Source organism: Artibeus jamaicensis, unplaced genomic scaffold (assembly GCF_021234435.1).
Source record: "Artibeus jamaicensis isolate MK-2021 breed Jamaican fruit bat unplaced genomic scaffold, CSHL_Jam_final contig_518, whole genome shotgun sequence".
NCBI lineage: Eukaryota > Metazoa > Chordata > Mammalia > Chiroptera > Phyllostomidae > Artibeus > Artibeus jamaicensis.
Window position 1 is genome coordinate 3523439 of NW_026521870.1, and position 24657 is coordinate 3548095.

A 24657-nucleotide genomic window follows, 5' to 3' on the forward strand; every position below is an offset into this window, starting at 1 on the left:
TGTCTTAAAATATAAAATTATATATAATAGTCTAGGTTATCTAATTTCTTTATGTGAAAACTTTTGTCCTGTCTGGCTAAACTTACTATCTCTCACTCAGAGCAGGGTCTTTCTCACATCTATGCCTTGAAACTGCTTCCTCAAATACCCTCCCCCTTCCTTTCTCCATCTTTCATCTGTCCATCCTTCAAAGACTCCCTGCTAACATCAAGCACAGAAATTACCCCTTCTGTAGTACAGTTTACCTGAAGATATATTGGTATCACAATAGCAGCCTCAGGAATAATAATACTAATATATAACTCTCATACCAGTGTACTTTTTAAATTCTCACAATGACTCTATGAGGTACTATCACTACCACTTAATCATTCAGGAAACTAAAGTCTTGAGGCATTAAATAATTCACCAAAGGTCAGAAAACTAATAAATGGAAATTTCTGGATTAGAACCCAAGTAAGTCTTTGCTACATGTTTTATATATCATATCTTATTTCCTAATTATCTGGAACACAATATTTAGTAGTTGAATATCTCAGCATATAATTTTGTTACTGTTTTGCTTTCTACTGTTGCATACAGGTTAAAGGCTTATTTTCGAAAGTTGGACTCTAGCTTTGGGTTTAAAGCCTTTCTCTGCCACGTCCAAACTGTGTGACCAAGGGCAAGTCATTTAACCTCTCTGTGCCTCAATTTCTGACCATCTTATAGTTTTATCTTAAGAATCCATGCTAAGTATTCACTATAGCACCTAGAACATTTAGGTTCTTACTAAATGTTGAATTTCATTTATTATTGTCGTTGTTGTTGTTGCTAACAAGTGAGAAGCAAATATTTTGTGTATTCCCATGAATTTCCATCTCATCCAGGGATAATTTTTTTTAGATTTATTTATTTATTTATCTTTAGTGGGGAAGGGAAGGAGAGAGGGAGAGAAATATCAATGTATGATTGCCTCTTGTGCATCCCCAGCACAGGCAGGGAACTGGCCTGCAGCACAGGCATGTGCCCTGACTGGGAATCAAACCACTATCCTCTTGTTTGCAGGCTCGTGCTCAATGCACTGAGCTACACCAGCCAGGGCTCATCCACGGATATTTAGCGGTGGAAAAGCACCACTAACTCTGTGTGCCTTTAAATGTAGTTTAGGTAGCTTTCACTCTAGTTCATAGAGGTACAGTTGATTTGATCAAATTAGAAAGCTGCACCAACTACTATTCAACTAGTCGTGAACTCCATATATTATTTTATTATTAGGTCTGTAATGTATGGTCTCTTGAGACACTTGTGATAGCTGACTACCAGGCAGAAAGTACAAAGTACACAATTTTTAGAAAGCCAGCACTTGCATTTTGGCACTAAGCTAATTATTTATTCATCTTAAAAAATCAATTATACCTGCTTTATGTATAAGTTGCTATCTTTTTTCCTAAATAACTATTTCTAATATTTCCATGGACCAGTTGCTTCAGTTCTGAGATAAATGTACTTAAAATTTCTTTTAAGTATGCAACGTACTTATCAGTTAAGTGCATGTTAAATATAGATAGGATATTGTTCTTATGTGAAATCAAAACCAATAAATATATCTTATCTGACAGTGGTAAATATTCTCCATGAGAATTATAGTTATTACATTTACGAACTATAGATAATCAAAACTTTGAGAAAATTCTGTTCTTTTTTTCTATTGTATAAATTGTTGCTTCTAATATGAAAAAATCTACTTTTGATGGTTTATGTATGTGTGAATTAAGTGATTGGTATATTATTCAGTTGTACATGAGGTATGCACATAAATCACTTTTGGTCTGGGAACTATAGTTAATGTTTGCAGAGCCTGGATCTCTGGCTCATAGGCTGCATGACAATTTCCATGAAAAAACACAACTCATGTCTTTTTGACTGTTTATGTCAAATCAATGCATTTTCAGTCACTGTTCCTGAAAATGGATACTTTTCACTAGAAAAGTATCCTGTTCTACTTAAAGATGGTTGCTTGTATGGGCATGCATGCATAATTATCATAGGCAATAGTTAGTTTGATTATCCCATTCTAAGAGAATAAAGGCAGAAAGAAAATTTCTGCTTTGGGTTTTTCTTTAGTCTTGACTAACCAGCCCCAACAGATGTTTTAAGAATAGCCTTTGAATACAGCATGGTGTCAAAGATATGGGTTTAGCAACCCTGATTTCACCACTTCCCAGCTGTGTGGCACTAGACAAGTTATTGATCCATAAAACAGTGATGATATTTGTTGTATAGAGTTCTCAAGTGTTAAATGAAATAACACATATGTAGTGCTAAGCACAGTGCCTGGCATAGCATCAGTACCACCAAGTTTGTTACCACCGTCATCACCAACAACACCATTATCATGACATCGTTATCATCATCATCATCACCACTGTGGTTACCATCACCATCATAATCATCATGCTCCTCCTACTCAATATCATCACCAATATTTGTCCTGTACCAGACATTGCTCTAAATAAGCACATAATAAACAGTAGCTTCTTTTACTATTATTTTGTTATTATTATTATATTTTCTTTTACTGGTTTTCAGCTCATGACCTGTCTACTGAGTCTATTACACTGATGGAAATGTTCCAATAGGCCTTAATCAAAACCAAAGTTTACACTTAAATAACTTTCGGTAATAAATAAAAAAATAACACATTTCCCCTTCCATAGTCTTTTCAGGAACAAGTAAGTCTCAGGATCAGACTCTGCATGTGGAAGGTCATCTCTGGATAATTTCTAAATCCTGTGAAGGTAATCCATCATGCATTAACAATCCTCATAAGAATCTGCTTCATACAACTGAGGAGACCAAAACACAAGTAGAAGTGCTTTCTGTACTGAGTGGGCATAAACAAAATCCTGTGTTGACAGCTGTCCTGTATGGATCTGCATTTCTGATCTTGGAATGAGTCATCCCGCTTCTGAGTGCTGAGAACCAGGCTGAATTGTGATCTTTTATTTTCTACAGCAGTTCATGCTTTTCCATAACTCTTCATCTATTTCACCTCATGAACCTCATAAAATGGACATAAATAGGGCATATACAGGGTCTCCTGCTTTTTCAAGACAAAATTAACTTCAGCTGAGCCTCGACAAAATCGTGGAGTGCAAATTGCTGTCATACTCTCCTTTTCCGGGTCTTTAAGGCACTCAGTGGCTTTTCTCCATTCCCTTCAGAGTCTTTCCTGATTTTGATTCTCATCTCATACCACAACCAAGATTCAGTAGAATACACTGTGTAAATTCGTATGTGTTATCTGAAGTAGGGAAACTTACTGTCTTAGTGACCCTGATGGTTGGTACAATCTCTTGAAATGAAAACATTCCTTGGACGTAGAAACAAAAAACAATTTCTAGAAAATTTAAACAATGGCCAATTTACATTTGTTTAAATAAACTGACCTCAACAGAGCTAATTTCTTCTAATGCCCAATTTCAAATCACGAAGGAGTGGATGTAAAGGGGCCACATGCTAAATCTGACAAGCTCAGGGGAGGCCTGTGTGTGGTGGCCTTATTAACACAGACATCTAAAGTAACCACAAAGGATTGGTCTGAAATGAAAATTTATTTACTAAAAGCATTTCATGCCAGGTACTTTTGTCATAAGTTAAAATCTCTCCTGACAAAAGTCAATCTTTACCTTAATTAAGCCTGCCTATTGTCTTTTTGCATCTACAATAACATTCCTTTGGAATGTCAAAGTAATTATTTTTTCCCAGAAATCTCAAAGCACAGATAGCACACCAGAGCTGCAGAGTGGAGACCACAAATCCCCTCATTGTAATTGAGTTAATTGTTGACTATTAACTATCCTGTACTCATCTATGTAAAAGAAGTATGTGTTCATCATTTTTACTTTTAAACCAATCCCAGAAGTCCCCCCACTTTGCTTTCTCCTGCCTCCCTAATCTATCACCAATGGCTTTCATGTAAACCACTTACATCCTCTTTTTTTATTGAAATGTATAAAATAAAGTGCACACTGCCATTTTGTGGAGAATTTCCACTTGTTTCATGGCAACTGTCATCAGTTTGGCTCAAATAAACTCATAAACATTTTTATAGGTTTGAACATTTCTTATGTTGACAAAAGAAAATGAATAGGGTGGGAGATATGTATTTTGATTTGACTAACCTAGCATTGGGAAAATAGACAGTAGGTAGGCACCTTGTTTTGAATCATAACTCTACTACAAATCAATTGTGTAACTTTGGACAAGATAGTTCAAGTTCCCTAAGCCTTAATTTCCTCATCTCTAAAATAAAAAATACATCTAAAAGTAAATGTGATCATAAAACTGCTAACACAGAATCTGGTACATAATAGGAACTCAGAAAATAAGATTTTATTCTTGTTCTTCCTAAGTAGTCATTCACCTATTAAATATTAAATAGCTCCTTTTCTTTTGATGGTTCATTCTTTATGGGTTAGCAAGTCTGCCCACGTTGTTGTAGTTCACCTGGTATTTACATAGTATCTTTCAGAATAAGGGGTTTCACTATGCAAGTAAGATGTGCTGTTGCACAGGATCTGAATTTTAGTCAAATAATCTACTTTTCCCAAAGCGCCAGAGCAACTTAATAAAACCAAAACTGAATTAAATTGTATTGAAAAAGACAGAGAAAGGACAGGTAAACTAAGAGAGGACAGAAGAGAAGGAAGAGAGGGAAGAAATAATTATGTAATCAGCCTAGAGGCCAGGTGACAGTACTTTATCATAGGGGAGCAGAGAGAGAGCTCAGTTGAACTCTATTAAGGATTCAGGACACCTGGCCTTCAAAAAGTCATTTAATGTCAATAACTGCCTCTACAAAATGAAGGTATTGAACTTTTCTGAAGATCTCATCCAGTTCATAGATTTTGGTTTCATGAGAAACCAAAGAAGTAAGAAATTTCTGGAGGACTCTCTCATACTGAATTCCATTAAGGTTATGCTCCCATTGTGGGCTCCCATTAACTCAACCTGATTTCTTGTCAGACACTGCTACACGCTCTACCTACATCATCCCATTTAACCCTCATGGTAGTATTGCTTTCCCCACTTTAGAGAGGGAAAATTTTTGATTCAGTGAGTTTAAGTGACTTTGCCTAGATCAAAGAGGCAAAAGGACCAACATGAATTAAAAGCAACTTTCAATACAAAGGCCCAGGTACTTTTTATTGCACCATGCTGCCACCCTCTGGGACAGAAGTTAAGAATAAACCTATATACAAATCAAACATTATTTAAATGGCTCTGAATTAATATTTTAGATAAATATGAATCTGCAATTGTCATGGCAATTTGGGAAACATGACCTTTACAGCAGTGAGGTGATGCTTATTATTTAACAAGCAACTCTATAAAAAAACAAACTGATATGTTGCATTTGCCAATTTTTACAGAGTAAATATGCCACTATCAACAATTTCAAGCCATGAAAGCCACTGAACTGGAGTTGGGAAGAGATGCACACAGGTGGCCCTTTCTGGCCAGCACAGCCATCTCCAGCACATGACTCTGTGTGTGTGCGAACCTCAATTCATATGCCACTTTAGTTTTCTTTAAAAAAACAGTAACAGAGCGATATACTAGTCTCAATGCTCAAGTAACTATGAGTGCCATGTGTTTCAATCATGCCCTAATCAGTTTCCCTTTTTGGCCAATTATCAATATACAATTTACTAGTATACCTGTTAAAATTTCAAAATATAACTGTCAGTAATTCCAGCAAATAAAAGAAAGCAAACCCCAAGCTCCTACTCCTCAACTTTCTACTTCTTTCCATATACTGGGTGGTTATTATGTCATTTTCAAACGAATACTTTTTAAAATTTCTTAGGAGATGTGTGAAATTTTCAAGGCACCCCAAGGCAGGGTTTCTCCAGCAAACCAGCAGGTGACAACTGCAGTATTTGTCCAGACTGTCTCAGCAAAAGGCCACCAGGGAACCCTGAACAGAAAGGCAAAACAAAACTATCTCACAGCCTTGCCTTTCTCACTCTTGTCTTAAGGTGCCATAACGGCTCAAATTCCTCTGGAATAAAAGCAACGTGACTGACAAGCTGTAAGGAGATTACATGCATAATTCACATGGCACTGTGAGCAAGCAGAGGAGTTGGCATTTGTGTTGACTGCCTCATAAATGATATTCAGATAGGTTGTTTGAGCAATGACTTCTGATTGCTGAGACAATTTACTTTATCTTACTCATTTCCTTTGATTGTAAGATGCAGAAGTAAGAGCAGAGCACAGGGTTAAATGTGAAGAATATTCTATATAAGAAAATTTGCACAAATGCTTGAATTATTGCTCATATAAATGGGCAGAAATTTCTGCCCACCTACTAAAAAAGGGAACAGAAAAAAGAACACTGAAAGCCTCATCATTATTTAAAAGAAAATGAGATTGAATTGAGGAACACTGCCCCTTTAAAAAATTATGATAAAGGGGAGAAAAAAAACCTTAAAATTTTCATTGTTATCTGCAGCACAATATGCTTACATCTGGGGATAGCCTATATAGTAAAAAAAAGTATTAGAAAGTTAAAATAAATAATAACGTTTTCCAGACTAAGCAAACAAGAAGAGCAGAGACAAAATTCTGGATGTGGAGAGTATTTTGATGGATGCCAGATTGGAGGGGGTAAGGGAGAATGAGTAAAGAAGTGAGGGGGTTAAGAACTACAAACAGGCAGTTAAAGCATAGATGGGAATGTAAAGTACAGTACAGGAAATGGAGTAGCCAAAGAACCTAAATGGGTGACCCATGGACATGAACAATGGTGTGGAGATTGCCTGAGGGAGAGGGGGTGCTGGGTGTAGTGGGGCAGAGGGGCAAAGATTGTAACAACTGTAATAGAATAATCAATAAAATATTATTAAAAGTTATGTTTTTACAATAGAATAAGTTATGCTTTGGGACTATACTAAAGCTGAGATGCTAACATCAGGAAAAATATTCTCACTGTTGGCATAGTAGGTACCAGAACAGACAGCTGAAAGAAACTGGACATTGGACTGTGAAGAATTTTTGCTATGAAATTTCTAACAACACAATGTAAATTATCATTCACTGTTATTTTTTTTTTACTAAAAAAAGTTAATTTAGAGTAACACCTTAAAGTTTCTTCCTAAATGATTCTTCAAAACTCTACATTGCCTTAACTGTGGACAACCTCATAAATGATGAAAATAATGAACATTAAAATAAAACATAATTGAATTTTTCAAAATTTGAGGTCTCTAAATTTAAAATTGTTAATTTAACAAATAGACTTCAAATATAATTACGTTAAAAACTGCACAAAACTGAGTCAAAGTTGAGGTTTTTCCAACTCGGGAGAGTATTAACAATCAGGTAATAGATTCAAACAGGACAGCTGGAGTAAAAGGAGAGAAAAACTATTCATCATACATTTCTTATGTAGAAAAAACAGGTCTTAATAAACAAGCTGATACCTGGTCATGTACAAGGATAGTTGGAGGGTGACTCGTTCCCAGCTTGTGCCTAGTGAATTTCACTTCCCATTCTTCTCGGTCCCAATTTCATATCAGCTACCCCACCATCTTACATTGTACAGTCACTGAAGGAGGGCTTGGTCCATTGATAAAGGGATGGTCCATTGATAAAGGGGTGGAACAATCAATTGTCCCCAAATTGATTTGGAACAATTGTGAGTTTGGGGAACCTGAGAGAAATCAAGTTGAAGAGGTTAAAGGGGTTAGATCTGGGAATGTAGATTTAGGGGTCATCCAGGGCATAACTGAGTCCAGGAAAGGACTAGGAATAAGAAAAGAAAAAGAGAACATTAATATTTGAAGTATGAGGAAAGGATTTGAAGCCATTAAATAACACTGAGAAAGACTGACAGGAAAAAAAACAAAGGTCGACTCTGTGGCCAATTGCCTGTGGGTCAAGCAGATGAGGCCTGGGAAAAAGCTGAGGACCGGGGTACTTAACAGATTATTTACAAATTTTGAGAGTACTGAGATTACTCTGAGGAGAGAGGAAAGAAGAGAAAATAAAATAATAGTTGCTTCTAAACATGAGTATCTCTCAAAATCTTGGTAGCTTTAAAAATACATTTTCTTAGGTCATTTTCTTAGAGATGCTAATTGCACAAATGAGGTTCATTTTCTCATGTCAATTCTTGAATTGTGACCATACTGTAATATGACTCTTACTGTAGTACATTTTTTACATTTTTATTCTCATCTTTCATCTAGTTGGCAAACACTTTGAAAGTAAGAACTGTGTCTCAGTAGGTACTCCCTAATATGCATGAGTTAACTGGTCACCTTAATACTGCTGTTTAAGATAAAAATCACCCACGTGGTCAGTTAAAATGACTATAGAGACTTAGACACATACTTGCATAAAGATTAGAGTATCTTTTAACATAAAAACAAAAATTTGATGCTAAAATAAAGTCTAAATTGTGTCCTGAAATGACCAACAGCAGGGAAAAGAATGTTTTTTAGAATGATTTTTGACATAAAGCCATGTTGGATTTATTTTTGGAGGATGTTGATTTGACTTAGAGAAGGTTAAACATGTCACTCGTATAGTGTATATGTTCACATGATGTGAAAGAACATAATTATAGCTGTCCCTTGATAGCCTATTCATTTACAGCACTATTTTGGAAACAGTAAGTTTTTAAAATTGGTTTTCAGTGTTTTTGGAAGGAAGTTCCACTGTATAACACTTTTGGAGCTTTGCCCCCTATGGATTTTCTCCACTGGAATTCAATAAAATGTAATTGAATTACAATGGGTGAATCCACAAGGTGCCAATTTCTGGCTCGCAGGTTAAGGAACTCTCTTCTTCAGGCACCCATGCCTCCCAGTGCTGAGTCCCAGGCCAGGGCTTTGGAGAGCAGTCCCATGTCAACGAATACCTGTGCTCATTAACAAATAGCAAAATAGCTACTGTAATGAAATCACATTTAATTTTAGGAACTTGAGAAAAACTCATCACATTTCTTTTCTAGCACACAACATGTGGCCTACTTCTTTAAAATGTCAAGCATAAAGACAGATTTTATTTAAAGAACATGGAAGCACTCCTTTCCTTCTCTGATTGACTCTAAGATAGAGTCGTTTTCCCATCAGGGAAAAGTTAAGTTGACCATGTTTTCAGAAAGCTCATGCTACTACTGGCATTGTCATAATGAATCGGGGAATTTTTAAAGGCATTATCTCATGTGATCATTATGACCATCCAATCAGGTAGCTAAGGCATGTATAATAAATCAATATCTTTCAGATTAAAAAAAATCCTGAAACTTGGAAAGGTTAAGATTAAGTGTGAATTAGGTTGAGCTGTTTTTCTGTATTTTTTTCTTAGAATTAAATAATGCAATAGCTACGAACTATGATTTGCATCATTCTAAAATTTCTAGCTAGGCACGCATGGTGTCTTTTCTAGCTAGGTGTCTTTTCTTCACATTTATATGTAAATCTATGGGGGAAATGTACCTGTAAGCCTTTACTTACATTGATAGCTATATGTTTATTAATATAAAATGTACACAAAAATTCAAACTAATCAAAGATATAGTGAAGCTATCACCCTAGAGCTTTGTTACAACATCATTTTAAAGCTGCCATTTAACTTTGAAAAAATTAAAACAAATTGACACCAATTAAAATATTTTAAAATAATATAAAATTTATATAACAAGAATGTTTTTAATTTTGCTCTGCTCTAAATTAGTTTAATTAAAAGTATACAAACAAGCCCTCGCCGGTGTGGCTCAGTGGACAGAGCACCACCATCCTGAGAACCAAAGGGTCACTGTTTCAATTCCTAGTCAGGACACATGCCTGGGTTGTGGGCCAGGTTTTCAGTGTGAGAGGCAACCAAACACTGATGTTTCTCTCCCTCTCTTTCTCCCTCCCTTCCCCTCTCTAAAAATAAATAAATAAAATGTTTTAAAAAACAGTGTGTGAATAAGGTATGCAAATATGAATTTGCAAACAAAATAGAGATGGAATATTTTTATTTTAGAAATCATTTTTACGAGTTGCTCAGACTAATAGTACAAAGTTGTGTAAGTGTTCTAGCTTAATGTCCACAAATTTAGAAAAGTCCTAAGAGGTATTAACAAAAATAAATTAAAGAACAGTATTATTTTAAAAGAAAACTATGGAATTAGAAAACTGTTAACAACAGCTTTGCACAATGAATTGCTGTCATGTCAAAAAGACTATCTTTGACATACTCACTTGTCTTCTCTGGGCATGTATGTAGCTTTTTATTTTTTTGTACTCTGTTATTTGTTTTCTTTTTTGGGATTTAAAACTATGTCATTTACTCACATAATTGCTCCTCTTCTGGCCATATCTTTACTTCTTGCATTTGAGAAAGCTAAGCTATTTATTTCTGCTCTTTCCTGTCTCATAGGTGCGTCATCTAACCTATTTGACCTAAGTGACCCTGTCTATAAAAGAAAAAGTTGGACAACGTATCCTTTGTGATCTATTCCAATTTTGAAATTTTATGCAGTTGCAGAGAAAACCTGAAGGGTCCCACAATGTGGTGCAACACTGAAGGACAAGGAGGAAGAGAGATTTTTTTTCACTATATGCAAACGATGCCTGGACATGTCCTTGTTATTTCATATCCTAGACAACTACACATTGAGCATGTGAGACAGGGAGACCCAGAGAACCGGTGAAGTAGAGAGAGAGTGAGGCCAGTAGAGAGAGACAGAGAGAGAGGTCTACTGTACATTTATGGATTGCATGCATATTAGAGATGGTAGATAAATATTATTACACACCCAAGCCTCCCCAACTCCTGCCAAAAGGCTCCTCTCTCTTTGTTAAAAGCAGCTCTACAATTCCATGTACTTGGAAAAACATCTTGGTCTAATCCTTTCCTCCTCCATGTCTTTTGCTCCCACAGCAAACCTGTCAGCTACACCTTCAAAACAGATCCAGAATCTAACTCTTACACTACTCCCACTACCAACAAGCTCCCTGACATCTAAACTGGATTATGGCAGTAAGCCTAATTGGTCTCCTCATTTCTGCTCTCTTAGCCAGAGTATCGACTTTGTTCATAAATCAGATCCTATCAATTCTTTTAACCCCAAGGCTTCCCATCTCAGAGTACAAACCAATGTCATTACATGGTTTATGAAGTCCTTCACAATTTGCTGGCCATTCCCAACACCTCACTCCCCTTTTTTCCCTGGGTTCTGGCCACACTAGCCTCCTCATGGTCCTTCTGAAACAGCAGACTCCACCATGACACCTTTGCAATTACTGTTCCCTCTGCCCCAAATGCTCTTCTCCTAGCTGCTCTCTGCCAGCTTCTTTATTCTTTTTCAAACCTTGGTTCCAAAAAACTTCCCTCCTAAACTGAAGCTATTTCTGACTATTTCACCTAACTTTGATCTCTCATTACACATCCACCACACACACTCGAATTTCTCTTTCTTGCTTTGTAATTTTTCTTCAGCACTTACCACCTAAGATACTGCTTACAATGACATATTTTAAATATTTATCATTTTTATTGTGTGACACCTCACTAGAATATGTGGCACCTCAATTAATAAGGCAGGGATTTGGGTGAGTTTTGTTTACTTCTATATCGTCAGTGCCTGGAACAGTGTCTGGCAAATAATCAGCCTTCAGTATGTAGTGGTTCAATTAAGTTGAATTGGATCTAACAACAGGATAGAAATTGTGGACTGCACCTTGCCCTTAAGAGTAGTGGGTCAGGCACTGGATAAGTGATGACAGCAGGGGCCACTTTTTGTAAAGAGAGGTATAAGGCACTTGGGAATAAGGACCTATTTTGGGGAGTAGCACATTCAGTCTTCTCAAGTTACAAATGAGCAGCTAAGGTCTCAATAAGAGTTAGTAGAAGAGCACAGGGTTAGAAGCCTGGTCTCAAACCTTTCTCGTCCGAGACTCTTTTTAAAGATGCAAACCATTTAATTTTCAGGTTTCATCCGGATAAAACACAAGCAGAGCAAAAAAGAATTTTTCTATTCTTCCTTGATTCCTCTCAAATTCTTAAGTTAATAAAGACTTATTAACTTAAGCTAACATTATAAGCTAACATTGTCTAAGATTCTCCATATAAAAATATCCCTTATTAGGAATTAATGTTGCATAACCATAAAGCCACATTTTAAATTATGAAATTACAGAAAGCAACAGTTTTGAAGATGGTGTGAAAAGTGGGTAGAGGTCTAGATGATGAAAGAACGGCAGGATGCTGGTAACGATGGAGCTGGGTGAGGTATAGAGAGTTTGTTAAACTGTTCTGTTTATTTTCCATGTGTTTGAAACTCTGTATAGAAAAAATTTAAGCATTAAAAATAAACTGGGAACAAATCACAGAGTGTCGCTCATTTTCTAGTTCCTTAAAAAATAGTTATAACCAAGTAAGCTACCATTTTCTTCATTCTCTGCTTGTTCTTAATCTTTTATTTATTCAGGAATAAAGTAATCTGCTGCATGTGATGCCAAAGCACAGATGGACACGAGGGACCCTGAATAAGCATGTTCACCATAGTGGTCACCTTTACAATGCTCCTCTATGAAAACAAGTGTGTGTATACCTCATGGAATCCAATCACCATGCTTTACTAGAACAAAACCCTGCATATTCCCTCCAACACACCCACTTAAAGGCAAAATAATAATAAAAATGTTTGTGTAGCTTAGTCACTTTTTTGTACTGAAGAGGAATTTCTCCTCTGTGGCTTATTTATCATCAATGTATTCTTATCACCTTACCTATTCAGACTCGTAGCCTTTCTTTTTTGGAGATGAGACCCATTCAAAGTGCACTTCCATCTCTTCTGTAGCTTTCATGTTACTTCACTCATCATTCGCTTTCCTTTTATTTTATTTTGTTTTATTTTATTTTAATTCTTTATATTCTTGTTTTAACTTTAGGGCTCTCTTGCATTATAGCATCTCACAAATTTCCTTCACTTTGCTCCTAACTGTCCTTTCTCATCATTTCTTCATTTGCATTATGGACACCTATCTTTGCCTGTAAAATCAAACAAGCAATAAAAAAAACACTGAGTATAATTCAGTTTCATGTATATGACTAATAGACGTATGATCCAGTTCTGATTTTTCATAGTTGAGAAGTTAAGAAAGTGTTACACTTCACACTTTTCTCTTAAGGGATTCCCTTTCCCCTTGGGGAAGGCTTTTCACTAATAATTCCATTTAAGTCTCCTTTCCTTTTACTGTTTGAATATAGTCATGATGTTCTGGGAAACACCATGTATGATGTCACCCCCCTGATGAAAGCCCTTCAAGAACTTTCCATTTCAGCTGACATAAAATCCACTTCCTTTCTTCCCTAAGGCCATGTAAGGTGTAGTTTGCCTTTGTGGCCCCATGTGAGGCCCCTTCCTCCTCCTGGAAAGTTGACCAGGTCTCACCAGCCTTCCCTCAGCTCCGTCTAGCATTCTGTCTGGGGTAGGCTCCCTGTAGATCCTTTGTCTCAGCCCTTGGTTGGTTTCCTTCCTAGCACTGATAACAGCTGGTTTTTATATATTTGGTTCATGTGTGTGCTTTCACTTTCTAAAAAATACTTTCATTACATTATAAACTCTAAAAATCTATTTGTCTACCATTCTATCCCTAAGACTTAGGTCAAATTGAAAAAAAAACACAACTAGGATAAAAGCTTTATGAGTAACATTAATTTGAGCCACGGAAGTCTCACAAACATGTATTTGATTTATTCTTTGTTCATCTTGGGGAAACAACTTAGGAAATCATTCAGTTTTGGTTAATAGCAGAATCCATTAAATTTGACTCCAATTATCTAAATAGCCAATAATTTCCTCTTACTGGTACATGCTTTCTCAGCAAAGATTTAAACTCCATGGAAGATGAGTGATATCGACTGTCATCACGACTTCACTGCCCTTCAAACATTTGGCATACTCTGCTGGAGCTACACGGTGACGCTAGTCCTTTTGATTAGCACACAAAATGTATTTGTGGTACATTCCAAATATATATTTTCAAAAAGGGTGTGGTAGTCATAGTCAGGATTTATTTCTCTTAAATAAAAATTGTTACTATAAGGTCTCATATTGGAGGCAGAAATAAACACCGAACCTGTTTAATGATTGCAAACATGGAAAACATGTATCCATGTTTTCAACTCTATGTAGATAGAAATATTGAGAGAAGGAATCAATCAATAAATCAACCAATCAATAAATAGATCTATAAATAGATAATTTAGGATAATATATGTTTTGCATAATATAATATTACTTAACCAGTAAAATGCAACAGGTATTATTTTCTCACTTCTGGAAATCTTAGTTCTCAACATTTTGGATTTTATTTACTTTTGTTTATGCATTTGTTTTAGGGCCCCTAAATTTGTCAAATCAATATTTCTCCACGGTCTCTGAGTCTCCTTTAAAAATCAGAAACTCTTTGCTAGAGAGTGAAATGTTTCAGATATAATATATAAAACAACATTATATTGTTATATTAAATTATTATATTATATTTTATATAATATATAAAATATATAATTATATAAATATATAGATGAGTCAAAAATACACACAGACACAGAATGGTTGTCCCACTTGATTATCTGAGACCTGATATGAGGCTCTGTTCCAGGTTCCGGCTGGATAGTTAAGTTAGTTAGAGCATCATCCTGTTACATCATGGGTTCATTCCCTGGTCAGGGCACATACAAGAAGCAACCAACAAATGTGTAAATACGTGGAGCAACAAAATCAATGTCTCTCTCTCTCTCTAAAAATCAGTAAATTAAAAAATAATAAAAGTAAAAAATAAAAATACTAGCTCCATTATTTATTTAATTACAGCCTCTCCTTTGAAGTTAGGCACTATCTATAAAAAGCAGAGTAACAAACCACAAGGGATTCATAAAAATGAAAGAAGACAGATTCCTGATAAAAATTAGTTAACAGATCACTTTTTTCCTAGAGCGCAGTGTCATCAGATTAACAATAAGACCAACACCAATATAAACAATATTGTCAAACATTATTTACTATATCAGGTCCTATGTATACTATGTAATATTATAAGGTGAAGTTATTATGCATATTATACAAAAAATAAACCTTGGGACATAAAGTGACTTACACAAGCTCCCTTATCTAACTCAGTCTTTGAGCTTTGATTCAAAACCAAGATGTCTGACTCTAAATATATATACTAGAAATCTATAATACTAGGAGATGAGAAGATCGAAAGGCAAAACTGGTATGCTGAGAGAAAATAAGAGGTCTGAATAGAATTCTATAATAGAAGCCCCTGGGGAGTGGTCCTCCACAGGAGAAAAATAGACAAAGGACAAGTAAAGTAGCTCATATAGAAGAAAATACAAATAGGCAAAAAAAAAAAAAAACAGAAAAGAAAAAGAAAAGAAAGAAAATAGTTAAACTTACCAATAATCAAAGAGATGCAAATCAAAACAAGGTAATATTTTCACTTTGGGGAGGTATAAATTATCTTTTTCTATATTAAGAAATTGCCGAGAAACAGACACTATTGCTATGGTACAATTTAGTAAACTTTTCTGTTACACATTTTCTCTTTTGAAGGTTTATCTTTAAAAAATAGAGATAGGCATATAATTATATACCAAGATATCACTACAACATTGTTAATAGCTAACCTTAGAAACAATCTTGATGTACAAAAAAAAGGAGGGGGGCTATTAAATTACTATGACACATTCCTAAAATGGAAAATCATATAGTTGCTACAATTATTATTTTTTAAAGATTTATTTATTTATTTTTAGAGAAGGAGAGAAACATCAATGTGATGTGTGTGAAAGATACATGAGTTGGTTGCCTCTCACATGCTGCCACTGGGGACCTGACCCAGAACCCGGGCATGTGCCCTGACTCGGAATCAAACTGGCGACCTTTCACTTTGAAAGCTGGTGCTCAATCCACTGAGTTAAACCAACCAGGGAACAATTATTTTTTTAAAATATGAGAAATTATCTCCAGTTTATTATTTTAGAAAATACGTTAAATATTGTACACCGAATTTTCATAGTGATTTGCTCTTTGTGGACAGATTTGTGCTGAATTCTTCCTACACTGAATAATTCTGTGATTTCTAAATTTCCATTGTGGATATTTATTATTATTATTATTATTATTTTCTTTTACCAGGGAGTGCACAAGTGCAGTCCCTCACTTCCACAAATTATGCAGTCGAGTGTCCCACATTTGGGGAAATCCCAGGGGTCAGCAATGGGTGAGTCTCGCCCTGGGAAAACTACCTTCATGATCACGGTATCTCCCCTGCCAGGTAAGTATATTGTGGACATATCTTACTATTAATGCATAAAGTGACTATGTATTTTTTTCTTTAGTGCACTTTAAAAAGTGATTATCCCAAACTAGCTAACTCAAAATATGTCATTAAGAATAAGCCTAGATTCTTTATAATACCTGTTAAAAATTCGAGAAAAATATGGGAAAGTTTAACAAGTTTGGGCTAAGTTTGAATGCAGATTTCATCTCTCTTCGGCTGTGTAACTTCCAGTGAGTCAATTATTTACCATATTGTGACTTAGTTACAGCCTTGGGGATTATACAGGGAATCACTGAGAACACAACATTAGTGCTTTCCATCAAGATCACATAGAAAATGTTGTTTGTGTAGCCATATTTCTAGGTTCCTGCCTTAAAATACAGTAAGATGCAATTACAATGATAAATATTTTAACTTTATATAAATAATATGGCATATAATTTTCTACAGTTGCACTTTTTAATAGTAGGTGAGCTTTTCAACAGTGGCACCACTATAGAACTTCAAAGGAGAACAGAAGAGGCAAGAAGGCCCGGACTAGAAAAGAGTGTGCAAAGAGGTTTGTGTTTACAGAGGGTTGGGAACAGCATATTTTACACTCTTACAAGGGCAATTTGAATTCTATATAATCAAGAATGAAGTCATTCCATCTGTACAGATTTATATTTCCTTCTAAAATTTTTTGATAGTTGGCTTGTTTCTTACATTTTTTACACACACTGTTTAAATAACCAAACCCACAAATACTAATATTCTACTACAAGTTTCATACATATAAACAGTTAACTGAAAATAAAAAAGAAAAATTTACATACAGTGAAAGAGCAATAAAATATATCAGCCCAATACAAGTACTCTGTAGGTGTGTAGGTGCAAACAACAAAACCGTCTAAATAAATTTCACCCCAGTCTAATAAATAAACCGTGTGCTGTTTACACTCTTTCTGAGAAAATATGCCTGAGTTAGAATTTACACTTCACAACAGTTTCTTTTTTTTCAAGGAGAAAAAGAGGGAGAGAAACATCAATGTGTGGTTGCCTCTCACACATCTGCTACTGGGGACCTGGCCCACAACCCAGACATATGCCCTGACTGGGAATTGAACCAGCGACTCTTTGGTTCACAGGCCTGCACTCAATCCACTGAGCTACACCAGCCAAGGTGAAAACAGTTTCTAAAATAATGTTATAATGTTAGTATGTCAGATCACCAATATAACCAACTCCCTGTCTTTTAGGCACATAGTAAGTACATTTTCCAGTTGAAATTAGACATACCTATACGATTGGCTTGGGCCAAATATGAGAGTGAAAGTGACAGGTGTCACTTCTGGGCAGAAGTTTTAAGAGCTCGTGTGCAATTTGCATATCCTCTTTCTTTTTCCTCTGCCACTGTATCCTTCAAAGATCCAGAGGATAGCAGCTCTATCAGCCTGCACCCCAGGGACTGAATTATAAAGGAGAGCCTTCGATGGCATATATATATACTATGAATGAGGAAAAAACAAGTCACTGTTGTATTTTTAATTTTAAAGTATTTTTATTAAATATGCTATTACAGTTTTCCCAAATTTTCCCCTTTATCCCTTCAGCCTGTACCCCAACCTTCCAACATCCCCCCCACCTTAGTTCACATCCATGGGTTGCACATACAAGTTCTTTGAGTCCTCTGTTTCCTATACCATTTTTTCTCTCCCCGTCTATTTTATGCCTACTAATTATGCTTCTTCTTCCTTGTACCTTTCCCCGCTATTCCCCTCCTGTTCCCCACTGAAAACCTTCCATGTGATGTCCAATTTATCTGATTTTGTTCCCCTTCTAGTTATTTGCTTAGTTTTTGTTTATATTATTGTTCTTTTAGGTTCATTTGTTGATAGTTGTGAGTTTGTTGTCCTTTTATTGTTAATATTTATGACCTTTCTTTTCTTAGATAAGTCCCTCCAACATTTCATATAATAATGGTTTGGTGACAATGAACTCCTTTAATTTAAACTTATCTGGGAAGCACTTTATCTGTCCTTCCATTCTAAATGAAAGCTTTGCTGGATAGAATAATCTTGGATGTGGTCTTCACCTTTCACGACTTCAAATAATTCCTTCCAGCCACTTCTTGCCTGTAAGGTTTCATTTGAGAAATCAGCGGATAGCCTTATGGGAACTCCTTTGTAGGTAACTTTTTTCCTTTCCTCTTGCTGCTTTTAAGGTTGTCTCTTTGTGTTTAATCTTGGATAACTTAATGATGATGTGCCTTGGCCTGTTCCTCTTTGGTTCTAACTTCTTTGGAACTCTCTGGGCTTCCTGGACTTCCTGGAAGTCTATTTCCTTTGCCAGATTGGGGAAATTTTCCTTCATTATTTGTTCAAATAAGTTTTCAATTTCTTGCTGTTGTTCTTCTCCTTCTGGCACCCCTATAATTTGGAACATTTTAGGTTGTCCCAGAGGTTTGTAAGTCTCTCTTCACTTTTTTGAACTCTTGTCTCTTCATTCTGTTCTGCTTGGTTGTTTATTTTCCCCTTTTTTTCCAAATAGTTGTTTTGAGTGTTGGTTTCCTTCCTGTCACTGTTGGTTCCCTGAATATATTCCTTTATTTCATTTTGGGGATCTTTCACTTGATTTTTTCATTTTTCAACCAAGCTCAATCAGTTCTCTGAGCATTTTGATTACCAGGGCTTTAAATTCTCTGTCAGATAGGTTGGCTATCTCCTCATCACTTAGCTCTCTTTCTGAAGTTTTGCTGTGTTCTTTCATTTGGGCCATATTTCTTTGTCTTGATGCAGCTGATAAGTTGTAAAGGGGAGGGGCCTTAGGTATTCCCCCAGGCAGGGCACACCTCTGTACTGCACTGCAGCCCTGCCTGTGGAAGAGGGGCCACAGAGGGAACAGTGCAGCTTGGCTGCTTGTCTGTGTGCACTTTCCAAGGAACTCTCATGTGATATTGGGAGTTTCTCCCACCACAGCCACCCCTGCCATAGTCCATAGTCTGCTTTGAGTCTCAGTTCTGCCTTCAGCCGGCCCTGCCTGCATGGTCTGCTGCCTTGCTGCAGAAAAACTGTCCCTATTTTAAAACAATGGTTCTCAACTTGGGGCAGTTACCATCTTCCATTCCTAAAGTACATTTGGCAATATCTGGAAATATTTTTGGTTGCCACAACTTCTATGAGGCATGTGTCTAGTGGCATCTAGTGATAGAGTTCCAGGATGATGATAAAATTCTTACCATGTGTGGGACATCCCTCCACAGCAAATAGTCAACCCAAAATATCAATAGTGCCAAGTGTGATAGATCCTATTTTAACCAAGGATATAGAAGGACTTTTGTTAGTGTAGCATAATCTAGGCCTTTCTGACTGTTACATGATTTGGTATTTGGAAATCTATTGATACAGTTTTACCATAATAATGGGGCAAAAGAGAAAAATATAATCATCTAACAGATTTAGAAAACTCATTTGAAAAACATTCAGTATTTGTTAGTAAATAAGAAAACCATAGTTATAGTCTCAACTTCATATTTGAATATTACAAAAACATTTCTCAAAAGCCAAATTACAATTAATTTTGAGATAGTAAAATGAGCCCACCAACCCCCCCAAATAGAAGTAGTATAGTGGTTCCACTGGTAACGGTATATAAAATAATATTTCTTGCTTCAGGAAATATTGCTCATATCCATCAATAGGATCAATGAACACTTTCTGGGGACTCCTGCCTGATGCAGGAGTTTAGACTAGATCTACTTTATCTTTTCTCTGCAGTAATAAATTTGAAAGGTAAATTTATTACAAGAGCTATGTCCTATAATATAAGTAGATGCTACTTGTAACTAACAAATACAAATTATTTGATAATAAAATATACTAAAATGTGGGTGGCTTCCAGTTTATAACTTGTGACTTATATATTATATAATATTTCTTATACTGAGTAAGTCCCCTTGGTAGAGATCAAAACTTGAAATTAGAACTAAGACTGGGACCAGCAGGGACTCATACACTCTGATAATTCCACTGGCAACACTCACTACCTGGCTAATCCTGGGGTGATGGCTCAGCTGAGCTTGTTGGTAGGTGCCTTCTCAGAGTCCCATTTATTCTCAGGAGCTCAGCAATGACGCTCTGATTAAAATGGTAGAGCAAGGAACACTTAAGGAAGAGGAATTACCATGGAAACCACCCTCTCTGCCTACCGCCCTCATTCCACACCCTGTAATTTACTAGTCAAAGACTATTTTGGTCATAAAATTGTCAATGAAAAAATTTTTAAGATTTTATTTATTTATTTTTAGAGAGGGGAAGGGTGGGAGAAAGAGAGGATGAGAAATATAAATGTGTGGTTGCCTCTCGTGCACCTCACCCGGGGACCTGGCCCACAGCCAAGGCATGTGCCTTGACTGGGAATTGAACTGCTAACCTTTTGGTTCACAGGTCTGCACTCAGTCCACTGAGCCACACCGGCCAGGGCTCAATGAACATTTTTGAGACAGATAACACAAATTTCAGATTCTTAGTTAAATGTCCACGTAAAAATGAAATAAAGTTCTGTTTGCACCAGAGAGATTAACCAGGTAAGAAGATAGTTTCTTCAGTCTGAAGTTTATTGACCTTAAGTAGCCTTTACTAGTTCAATTCATGTGGAACAAATTCTCCTAAAGGAATATTTAGATCTTGTTTTTAAAAATAATTTGGTTTTATATACTTAAGAAATTATGAACTTCATATATTTGTACTTATTATTGTTAGTAATCAATTTTTGTGTTTTATGGAAAAAATAAAATTTTCAGGAATGAAACTCCCATTTAGAAACACTGAAACTCTTGAAAATAAGAAATTGCCTTATCTTAGTTATTCATATAATCAGGGTAAAAGTTGAGGTTTATCTATATCATGCAGTGGTAAAAAGCAACCTATCTTGGCCAATGACCAAATTAATGTCTGTTTTTTTCTTGAGTGTATTTTTAAGTGAGTTTCAGAAATCCTAAATTCCATAGGGTGAATCAGTAGGAAACTCAAGTCAGCTTTGGGAATTGTGGTGCTCTCATCTCAGGGAGGGGAAAGTAAACAGAGAATGGAGCTTTTTATCTCTGTGATTTCATCTCTTTTGTTATTTATTTGAACAGATTTTAAAAGTATCATTGAAATGTTATTTTAGTAATATTTGATTTGCAATAACAGAAATAGAAGACCAGATATGCTAGACACTTATGAATATAAACTAGTGAGTATTTATTACAATATAAAGGAAACTCATCAATGTTCAGATACATTATGCTACTCTCTTGCTATACATCAGGTATGTTTTATCAAAAGATCAATTGCAGAGTTTTAACATGACAATGGTCAAACCCAAGGGACTGTATATTATGATGGAGAAGAGAGGGTGTCAGGCAAAGTTAGTTCTCTTAGAGAGCTAATACAGCTTTGTCCAAAATGAGAGGCTCCCAAGAGCAGTTCACAGAATATCCTGATTGAGGTTAAAAGCCAGAGTACACGACAAAAAAATGTGTCACAATTTTCAGTTGTAAATAAACATTTCAAAGAAACAGATAAAAAACATATGTTATCTTGTAAAATGACCAGATTCATACAATGGCACAAAATACAAAGAGACTGTTTAATTTTTTTCTGCTTAGATTTTTTTTTGTCTTTTTTTTTTAATTTAAATTTATTTATTTTTTTGAATTGATTATGCTGTTACAGTTGTTCTATTCCCCCCTCCATTCCCCTCCACCCTGCCCCCCCAACCCCACCATTACCCCCCTTTAGTTTATGTCCATGTGTCTCAAGTCCTTTAGGTTCTATATTTCCCAAACTATTCTCGCCCCCCATCTATTTTCTATCTACTGTCTATGCTACCTGTTTTCTGTACCTTCTCCCCCCATCTCCTCCTCCCATTCCCCTGTTGCTAACCCTCCTTGAGATCTTCATTTCTATGTTTCCACTCCTGCTCTAGCTGTCCTTTTAGTTTGCTTTCGTTTTAGGTGTGGTTGTTAATAACTGTGAGTTTGTTGTCCTTTCACTGTTCATGTTTCTTTATCTTCTTTTTTCTTAGATAAGTCCCTTTAACATTTCATATAATAAGGGCTTGGTGATGATGAACTCCTTGAATTTGATCTTATCTGAGAAGCACCTTATCTGTCCTTCCGTTCTAAATGAGAGTTTTGCTGGGTAGAGCAATCTTGGTTGTAGGTCTTTAGATTTCATGACTTGGAATATTTCTTTCCAGCCCCTTCTTGCCTGTAAGGTCTCTTTTGAGAAATCTGCTGACAGCCTGATGGGGACTCCTTTGTAGGTGATTGTTCCCTTAGCTCTTGCTGCTTCCAGGATTCTTTCCTTCATTTTAATTTTGGCTAATGTAATTATAATATGCCTTGGTGTGTTTCTTCTTGAGTCCAACTTTTTGGTACTCTCTGGGCTTCTTGGATTTCTTGGAAGTCTATTTCCTTTGCCAGATTGGGGAAATTTTCTTTTATTATTTGTTCAAATAGTTTTTCCACTGGTGGTTGTGTCTTTCCCCCTTCTGGTACCCCTATAATTCGGATATTGGAGCGTTTAAAGATGTCCTGGAGGTTCCTAAGACTCTCCCCATTTCTTTGAATTCTTGCTCCTTGACTCTTTTCTGTTTGTCCATTATTTGCTTTCTTCTGGTCCACTGCATTGATTTGAGTCCCAGTTTCCTTTTCATCTCTATGGGATTCGTGTGGAATTCCATTCATTTCCCTTAATTTAGCTTCCATATGTTTCTCTAATTTGTGGCTGTAATCCACCAAATCTGTGAGGAAGGTGATGACCAGTGTTTTAAACTGTGCGTCTGAGAGTTTTGCTATTTCTTCGTCATTTAGATTTATCTCTGGGGCTTTGAGTTCTGCCTGCGACATTTTTGGTCTGTTCTGGCCCTTTAAGTGGGACATGCGGCGCCTTGGAGTCCCAGGTCGCTGGGTTGTGACGCTGTATGTGGGGGCGTGGTCAGAGCAGGAAATGGCGCGCCGCAGCTGCTGCCGCAGCCGCCGCCAGGCCGGTCCAACCGCCGGGCCGCCGCCGCTGGGCCGGTCCAACCGCCGGGCCGGTCCAACTGCTCACTCCCTCACTCGCGCGTAACCAGGCAACCACAGTCAACTCGTTGCCACCGCCTCCCCACTGTGTCGCTCCCCCGGTGGGCTGCTCGGCGGCTCACCAGGTCCAATCCTGGGTTTGGGACCCGCGGGACTGGATTCGCGCGCCCGGTCCGACCGAGCCCTCCTTTGTAAGTCCTCACCCGAGGCCGGTTTTGCCCCTTACCGGTCAGGCTGAAGAATTTGTTGTTAGCGGACTTCCGAAAAGTTCAGTTTTCCGTGTTCTGGTTGTGTTTTGTGATGCTAATATTTAGTTGTCCCTAAACTTGGTTGTGAGAGGAGGCAGGCACATCCAGCTAAACCTCCATCTTGGCGGAAGTCTAGATTTTTTAAAGATAAGTGCTGAGGAGATAAAAATTAACTGAAATATTTAAAATCCATTACAACACAATGTAGATCAAATGACTAGGGAACAAACTCCAATCCTGACCTTTGGTAATTTCTTAAATGCAGTGTTTATACAGCCTCCATTCTGGGTTGCCAATAAATCTGTGATCATTATTTATCTTATAGGGTGAATTACTCTGAAGAGGTTTCAACCATTCAATTTTGTATCAACCCAACACTGTAAATGACTCTTAGTCAATGAATTGTCTCAAATGGGAAAAATTTCAATGATACAGGTGTTCTTATGGTGACACCAACAACAAAATTAAGCCAAAAAGAAAACAACATTTTTTGGTTTATTGGATTTTCCTATCTTTATAAATAAATTGGTTAGTCATTGATGTACTTGGGGCATCTCTTTGGGATGTTATGGGATGGAATGTGCCTGATGGGCTGCATGATCTTGCTGATCCTTGTTATTTTTTTTATTTTGTTTCTTTTCTTTATTCTCTTTACGATTGGTCTTTGGAGACTTCAGGCTTCCAAGTGAATATGACTGACAGACCACAGTCTTCTGGTCATACCCCAGTGGGGAAAGACCCCATGCCTTTCTTTGATATTTAGGGACCAAAATTGTTAAAGCATAATTCACTTTCTGAACTGTACCCAGTAAAATGGGCAGACAGAAGACTGTGCAGTGTCCACGCTGAGCTCACATTACTCATTCTTACTCTAACCAGGGAAATCTAACATGCAGTTTCAGCAGAACCACTGAGTTGGAAATTTATACTGGGGACTAGCAGATGAATTTTAAAGGCCTTTGTCAAACATCCTGTTTCTTTATAGTTAATAGCTTGCAAGAAGACCAGGAGAAAAAGACAT

At 36.6% G+C, this 24657-nt stretch overlaps 1 protein-coding gene and 1 pseudogene across 3 annotated transcripts in view; both read right to left on the reverse strand.

The window, feature by feature from the left end:
• The window catches only part of MAGI2 (membrane associated guanylate kinase, WW and PDZ domain containing 2), a 1409833-nt gene that overhangs the window by 758511 nt on the left and 626665 nt on the right, over positions 1–24657 (reverse strand). The window lies entirely within an intron of this gene.
• Positions 16192–16342, reverse strand: LOC119061629 (uncharacterized; annotated as a pseudogene).